The 7,500-nt window shown below is 58.7% G+C and overlaps 1 non-coding gene and 1 pseudogene across 1 annotated transcript; both read right to left on the bottom strand.

Moving 5' to 3' along the window:
• The window catches only part of LOC129131495 (28S ribosomal RNA), an 8,361-nt pseudogene extending 2,155 nt beyond the window's left edge, over positions 1 to 6,206 (bottom strand).
• A 945-nt stretch (positions 6,207 to 7,151) lies between these two features.
• LOC129133456 (5.8S ribosomal RNA) lies at positions 7,152 to 7,304 on the bottom strand. Its single transcript, XR_008535994.2, has one exon. It is a non-coding gene; the product is annotated as a 5.8S ribosomal RNA (ribosomal RNA).
• Between the last annotated feature and the right edge of the window lie 196 nt (positions 7,305 to 7,500).

The raw sequence follows: 7,500 nt of genomic DNA, 5'->3' as shown, positions 1-7,500 counted from the left end.
ATCGCCGCTCTCTTCCCTCCAGCTTGAATCCATAGTTTCTCATACATCTTCTCCATCTCAGCTTTCTCCAGGAAGGTCTTCATCGTCTCGTCCAGAGACTGTGCAATGCGATGCAGTCTCCAGGCCTGCACACTGGGAATCAGTCCCACCAATTTGATGACGCCCAAACCGCTGTCCCTCGTGCTCGAGTACAAGATGGCATCACCTGTGCACGGAGGTAGGTTCATCCAGTCCTTAACCGCTGTTCGGATCTTCAGGTCAAGGGCTTCAAGGGCCCCTGTTTTCATCTCTGAGTGGTCAGCCAGGTAGGTCAGTCGAGGAATGGTATATGTTTTGAGGATGTCAAGTTTTTGCAGAGGTTTAAGTGGGGCTCGGTCAATGCGTTCGAGCCAGACGTCTAGTTTTGCGGAAAGGTCGGTTTTTGCAAACCCAGTCCAGGGGTCGATCTGCAGGCCGAGGTATTTCTCCGATTCCCCAGGGTTAATCATGTTCAGGGGTGTGCCGTTGATGGTCCATGCAGCGCAGTTGTTGACGGTGTAAGAGTCTTTTGTGGGCTTGATGTAGAAGGCGTGGCACTTTTGTCCCTGCGTTTTGAGACCGGTGAGAACGCAAAAGGTCTCTAGTATCTTGATGTTGCTGTTCATGTTCTCCCAGGAGTCGCTCAACAAGACCAGATCGTCAGCAAATGCCATGGCAGTTATCGTACGCTCTCCACGATGGAATCCTTTGCCACTCTCTTCCAGCTTGCACAACAGGGGGTCCATTGCCAGGTTGAATAGAAGGGGTGACAGCGGATCACCCTGCTTCACTCCAACCCGGATCTGGATTTTGTCTGTGTGCGTGTTCTTCTTGACGGTGACATACGTACTGATGTCCTTGTACATATTGTCCACCAGTCCGACGACGTGGGGATCCACTCTCCGTTGCTGTAAAACGTGTAAGATGTGCTGGTGGCTCACGGTGTCAAAAGCCTTAGCAATGTCCACGAATATAACACCCAGTGGTCTATGTTCATTTTTGGCAGTCCGAATTATAGTTTGCAGGAGCTTCAGGTTCTCAGAACATCCCACCTCACTGATGAAACCTCTCTGCCTTGGGTTGAGGGGGCACGCCTTAGTCATCCTCGCCGTCACGATCCTGGAGAACAGCCTCAGCAAGATGGAACCAATTGTGATGGGTCTCTAGTTGTTGATGTCCTTCAGGTGCTCCAGTTTTGTCGATTTGGGGATCAAAACAGTCCTGCGCCCCCTCACCATGTCCAGGATGTCACCAGATGTTAACCACAGGTTGAAGAGCTCAGCAGTCCGGGCATACCCGGGATCCATCTTCCTGATGTCCCCAAGGGCAATCCCATCTGGACCTGGCGCTGAGCCCTTGCTCATTTCCTGCACGTTCTTTTCAATTTCTTTGGCCGTAATTAAGTCCCTGAAGGCCTTATTGTGGGCCTTCCCTTTAATTTCAAAGTCTCCAAAGACTCTCAAGTCTCACACCAAACTGTCCAGGTGTTTCCCATCTGGCCTTGAATACCGAATAAATTTCACTGGGTGATATATCACAGACAGACATTCGATGTCGTCCAAAATGATCTTCGCTAATTTCCCCGTCTAGATGGAATAAACGCTGAAAGCAGAGGTAGTTACCTCTTTTGATCGCTCTGTCCTTCATCCACTTCTGAAACTGTTTTCTTGGCTGCTCCTCCCGAGTTTCCTTTTTGCTTTCCCCCGGAGTGCTGTTCTTATTTGGCTCACTGATTCCAGGCAACCAAAGCAGTCCTGCGCTGTCTGATTGAGCAGTGGTCGCACCTTTTGGCCTTCTAATAACTGTTCAAATGCTCTGGGGAAGTTGTTAATTGTCCCCTCTGATAAACGTTCTTTGATCCTTTTCTGATAACGAGCCTGCAGTCGCCCCGCCCTCTGCTGGCCAACGGTTTCCCGGAGACCATTATCCCTATCAAGGTGGTGTCCAGATGTCTCTATTGTTCCCTTCCCAGCAGCTGGTCCTCTCGGCTGGTGGTTCCCCCCAAGTCCATTGTTCACAGTTCCTGCCTGGGATTGATGACTTGACCCAGGTTCTGATTTCAAGTTCCCAGCTGCTCCCCCACCCACTCCATTCTTCCTGAGCAGCATTCTCCTTTTATCACTAATCTGCTTAGCTGTTTTGGTTGTTAAGTGTTCCGATATGAGCTTATTAATGTTTTTGTGACTCTCGAACTGTACCTCCAGCTTGACAAGTAGCTCTTCCTCCTCCTTTGTCCAGCATCTTTTGTGGGCTCCTCGGCTTGATGTTTCTTTCGGTTGGGAAGCATCAATCCTCTCCTGGTTTCTAACCAGTGGATGTGCCAATCTTTTGTGTTGTCCTAGGCCAATTTTAGTCATAAAATCTCTACTGCATACCTCACATATCCACTCTCCCACTGGAGGCCCCACATCCTTCGGACCCTTGCACTTTGCAAAATGACAAACAGTACTGTGATGGTTAAAATCCTCCCTCCCACACTAGGCACACTGAAAGCACACCCTCTTCCTCCCGTGAGACCCCTTAAGGTGTTCAATTAGGGCCGACATCGAGTTGAGCCGGGTACCACAGCAAGGACATGGGGGATTTTTGTCAGGAACAGTCACCTTCACCATGTCATCCGGTGCCTGTTCACTGCGGACCTCAGGCACTGGAGGCAATGCCTCTGGTGTACCCTCTTCCCCCTTCCCACTGCCTCCCTTCTCAAGTACATTCTGATCATCGTCCTTAGGGGGACTAGGATTTAAGTCGTCCCCCTCACTCAGTTGTGGTGTAGGCCGTTCATACACCTCAGGAAACCCGTTCAACACCCCCCCATTAACAGAAAAATGAACCACCCCCTGTACATGCTCTTGCAGATCTGACCTATACAGTTCTAAAGAGAAATTCACCAGCAAGCCCAATTCATTTTCTGTCAATTTGGTGGTTGTAGATGTTACAAAATCATCTCAGGAGGTCTGAGTGCCCACCGATACCCCAGTAAGGTGTAACGGCCGCCCCCAGTTTCCTCCTCCGAGAAACGGATTTGGATTTGGAATAGCTGAGTCATGACTGGATTCAACATCGGGAACGGATTGGGTGCTCAGCCCACCTCCGAACCCATCGCCCCTGTCCAACTGGGGGGCCAGGTTTCAGGTAGAAAGAGAGTCATAGTTACTCCTGCCGTTTACCCGCACTTCATTGAATTTCTTCACTTTGACATTCAGAGCATTGGGCAGAAATCACATCGCGTCAACACGCGCCTTGGGCCTTCGCGATGCTTTGTTTTAATTAAACAGTCGGATTCCTCTGGTCCGCACCAGTTCTAAGCCGGCTGCTAGGCACTGGCCGAGGCAGGGCACCAGCCCGGGGACCCCCTCCGGGGACCCTACCCCGCGTGAACCGCTTGGCTGACGCCGGCCGTGGCCGCACGCACGCCGGCCACGCACCGCGGGAACCCCACCGGCGGGAACCGATGGGGCGGCGGCGCACAATGACGACGGCGGCGGCCACTGCTGGGGTGCTGGCCGCAGCAAGGCGGAGGGTAGGCGGGGGGGGGGGGGGGCGGGCAGCGCCCACCGCAGCTGGGGCGATCCACAGGAAGGGTCCAGCGCACGTCCAGAGTAAACGCCACGTGCGCCCGCGCGCGCCCCAGCACCTGGGCAGGCCAGGCGGAGCGCACTCACCTGCGCGCGGTGCCTTGTCCAGCCGCGGCACGCACCCAGCCCCACTTCGCGCCCCAGCCCGACCAACCCAGCCCTTAGAGCCAATCCTTATCCCGAAGTTACGGATCTGGCTTGCCGACTTCCCTTACCTACATTGTTCCAACATGCCAGAGGCTGTTCACCTTGGAGACCTGCTGTGGATATGGGTACAGCCTGGCGCGAGACTTACACCCTCTCCCTCGGATTTTCACGGGCCAGCGAGGGCTCACCGGACGCTGCCAGAACCGCGACGCTTTCCAAGGCGTGGGCCCCTCTCTCGGGGCGAACCCTTTCCAGGGCGCCCAGCCCTTCAAAAAGAAAAAAGAACTCTCCCCGGGGCTCCTGCCGGCTTCTCCGGGATTGGTTGTGTCACAGCACTGGGCGCCTCGCGGTGCCTGTCTCCGCCACTCCGAATTCGGGGATCCGAACCCGACTCCCTTTGCTGAGGGCAATGGAGGCCATCGCCCACCCTTTCGGAACGGCGCTCAGCCTATCGCTTAGGACCAACTGACCCATGTTCAACTGCTGTTCACATGGAACCCTGCTCCACCTCGGCCTTCAAAGCTCTCGTTTGAATATTTGCTTCTACCACCAAGATCTGCACCTGCGGCGGCTCCACCCGGGCCCACGTCCCAGGCTTCGAGGCGCACCGCAGCGGCCCTCCTACTCGTCGGGGCCTAGCCCCCGCGGGCATCGCACTGCTGGTGACGGCCGGGTATGGGCCTGACGCTCCAGCGCCATCCATTTTCAGGGCTAGTTGATTCGGCAGGTGAGTTGTTACACACTCCTTAGCGGATTCCGACTTCCATGGCCACCGTCCTGCTGTCTAGATCAACCAACACCTTTTCTGGGCTCTGATGAGTGTCGGCATCGGGCGCCTTAACCCGGCGTTCAGTTCATCCCGCAATGCCAGTTCTGCTTACCAAAAGTGGCCCACTGAGCACTCGCATTCCACGGCGCAGCTCCACGCCAGCGAGCCAGCCCCCTTACCCATTGAAAGTTTGAGAATAGGTTGAGATCGTTTCGGCCCCAAGACCTCTAATCATTCGCTTTACTGGGTAAAACTGCTCATTGCCAAGTGCCAGCTATCCTTAGGGAAACTTCGGAGGGAACCAGCTACTAGATGGTTCAATTAGTCTTTCGCCCCTAGACCCGGGTCGGACGACCGATTTGCACGTCAGGACCACTACGGACCTCCACCAGAGTTTTCCTCTGGCTTTGCCCTACCCAGGCATAGTTCACCATCTTTTGGGTCCTAGCACGGATGCTCACGCTCCACCTCCCTGGCTCCACAAGGGGGAGGTGGGAGAGACGGGCCGGTGGTGCGCCTGGGGCTGCCTGGCGTGACGTGCCCTGGGATCCCACCTCAGCCGGCGCGTGCCGTCCCTCACCTTCATTGCGCCGCGGGCTTTCGATGATGGCCCCTGACTCGCGCACGTGCTAGACTCCTTGGTCTGTGTTTCAAGATGGGTTGGGTGGGTAGCCGACATCGTCGCGGACCCCATCAGGCCCGGCCCAGAGGCGCCATGCTGTTGGGGCGCACTGAGGACAGTCCGCCCCGGTTGACTGTGGCGCCGGGGGCCAGCGGGCTCAGCCCCTGCACCCCTGCGTGAAACGCCGCGCTGCGGGGACGCCGCCCCCACCCCCCCCACCCCCGGGAGGGGGAGGGCGGGGGAAAAGCGACGTCCCCCACCACGGCGCCGCCAACGGGGGGGGAGGAGGGCGCGGCGGCGGTCCTCGCCCTCGGCCCTGGGATTCAGCAAGACCTGCTGCCTGGGGGCTGTAACACCTGCAGCCGCTCGCGCGGCGCCGGGCGGCCTGCCCACCGGAGGCCTTCTCAGCCGACCTGGAGCCGGTCGCGGCACACCGCTGCGGAGGAAATGTGCCTGGCCAGGGCTGGCCGCCGGCCGAGGGGGGGTCCTTGTGCCGGCCTGCCCCCCCCCGGCTCGCCCCACGCACGGGGTTCACCCGGGGGACGGAGGGGAGGTGGAGGCGAGGATCCGCCAAACCCGCGCCGGCCGACCGCAACTCGCCGGGTTGAATCCTCCAGGCGGACTGCGTGGGCCGCACCCATTTACCTCTTAACAGTTTCATGCTCTCTTGAACTCTCTCTTCAAAGTTCTTTTCAACTTTCCCTTACGGTACTTGTTGGCTATTGGTCTCGTGCTGGTATTTAGCCTTAGATGGAATTTACCACCCGCTTTGGGCTGCATTCCCAAGCAACCCGACTCCGAGAAGCCCCGGGCCTGGCATGCCGGGGGGCCGCTACCAGCCTCACACCATCCGCAGGCTGCGGCCTCGATCACAAGGACTTGGGTCCCCCGAGAGCGCCGCTGGGGAGGGGGGGTTCTGTATGCCACATATCCCGTGCCACACCGTGGGGTGGGGATTTAGCGCTGGGCTCTTCCCTCTTCACTCACCGTTACTCAGGGAATCCTTGTTAGTTTCTTTTCCTCCGCTGACTAATATGCTTAAATTCAGCGGGTCGCCACGTCTGATCTGAGCTTGCAAGGCCAAAGCTCGGCTGCGCCGCGCGCAGGGGCGCGCGTGATGATGGCCGCCATGTCTCCCCCACCCGCTACGCTGCCCGCCCCCCCTCCTCTTCGCGCTCCTGGAGGGAGCCAGAGAGAGAGAGCGCACGTGTGCACGAGCGAGTGACGAGGAGACAGAGAGCCCCATCCCGGAGATAAGAACCCAAAAGGGAGCGCGGCAGAGACGGCCCCGCGCGGGAGGACCGGCCAGGCGGTGGCGTGCGCGACGGCCTCGGCGGGGAGAGAGAGAGGAACGACGGCGCCCCTCGGCGTGCCCCGAGACCGCGACAGAAGAGGAGGGGGCAGGCGAAGGGAGGACGGGGTCAGAACAACCATCCCCGGCGCTCTCGCCACGTGTGTGCGCTCGGAAGCATGGCACGGTACCGCTGCGATTCCCACCCGCAGACAGCCGCCTGTGCGGGGGGACACTGGGGGCGAGGCTGTGTCTCGCCTCCCCTTCTCGCCCTCCTCTCTCTTCCTCTCTTGGCCCTCAGCAGCACCTTTCGACGCCGTCTCTCACTCTCCCTAGGCTGCCGCGCCACTGCATCCACTGCACGGTCCTGGCGAGGTTGAGCTCCACCCCAGCAGCTCACTCCGGGAGCGGGGAGCTACGGAGTGCTCCCCGAGTCTGCATTTAGGGCGGACAAAGGCCCTGTGCGGCAACAACGACGACGACGACTGCGACAACGACGACTGCGATGACGACAACACCCGCCGGGCCGCAGTGAAGGTATCGAGGCCGCCTAGGGAAACGCTTCCCTCGCCGAACCCCTGACCGCCTTCCCTCCTGGCACTGGCGGGACGCCGCTGCTGCCACCACCATCGCTGCCGCCACCGCCACCGCCCGCTGCGGGCAACGGGCCTGAGAGGCGACCCCAGCCGTGCCGCCGGAGTGGCCCCTGGATGGCGATTGATCGTCAAGCGACGCTCAGACAGGCGTAGCCCTGGGAGGAACCCGGGGCTGCACGTGCCTTCAAATGGTTGATGGTCAATGTGTCCTGCAATTCACATTAATTCTCACAGCTAGCTGCGTCCTTCATCAACATACGAGCCGAGTGATCTACCGCTAAGATTTGTCTGCCTTTCGGGCACCACTCAAGCCAAGCTGCCCCCTTTTTTGTTACTCTGGCGCCGAGGACACGGGGGCGCGCGCCTGGCTTTGACCGTACGAGCACACAAAAACAGAAGGGGGAATAAAAACCAACTAGAGCAACCCATGCTCCGAAGGCCAGCCAAGAGGTGGGGGAGCCCGCGCTCCTCACCGCCTCCCC

This window comes from Agelaius phoeniceus, chromosome 7 (genome assembly GCF_051311805.1).
Source record: "Agelaius phoeniceus isolate bAgePho1 chromosome 7, bAgePho1.hap1, whole genome shotgun sequence".
NCBI classification, from domain to species: domain Eukaryota; kingdom Metazoa; phylum Chordata; class Aves; order Passeriformes; family Icteridae; genus Agelaius; species Agelaius phoeniceus.
This window is presented reverse-complemented; position numbering and strand designations above follow the sequence as displayed.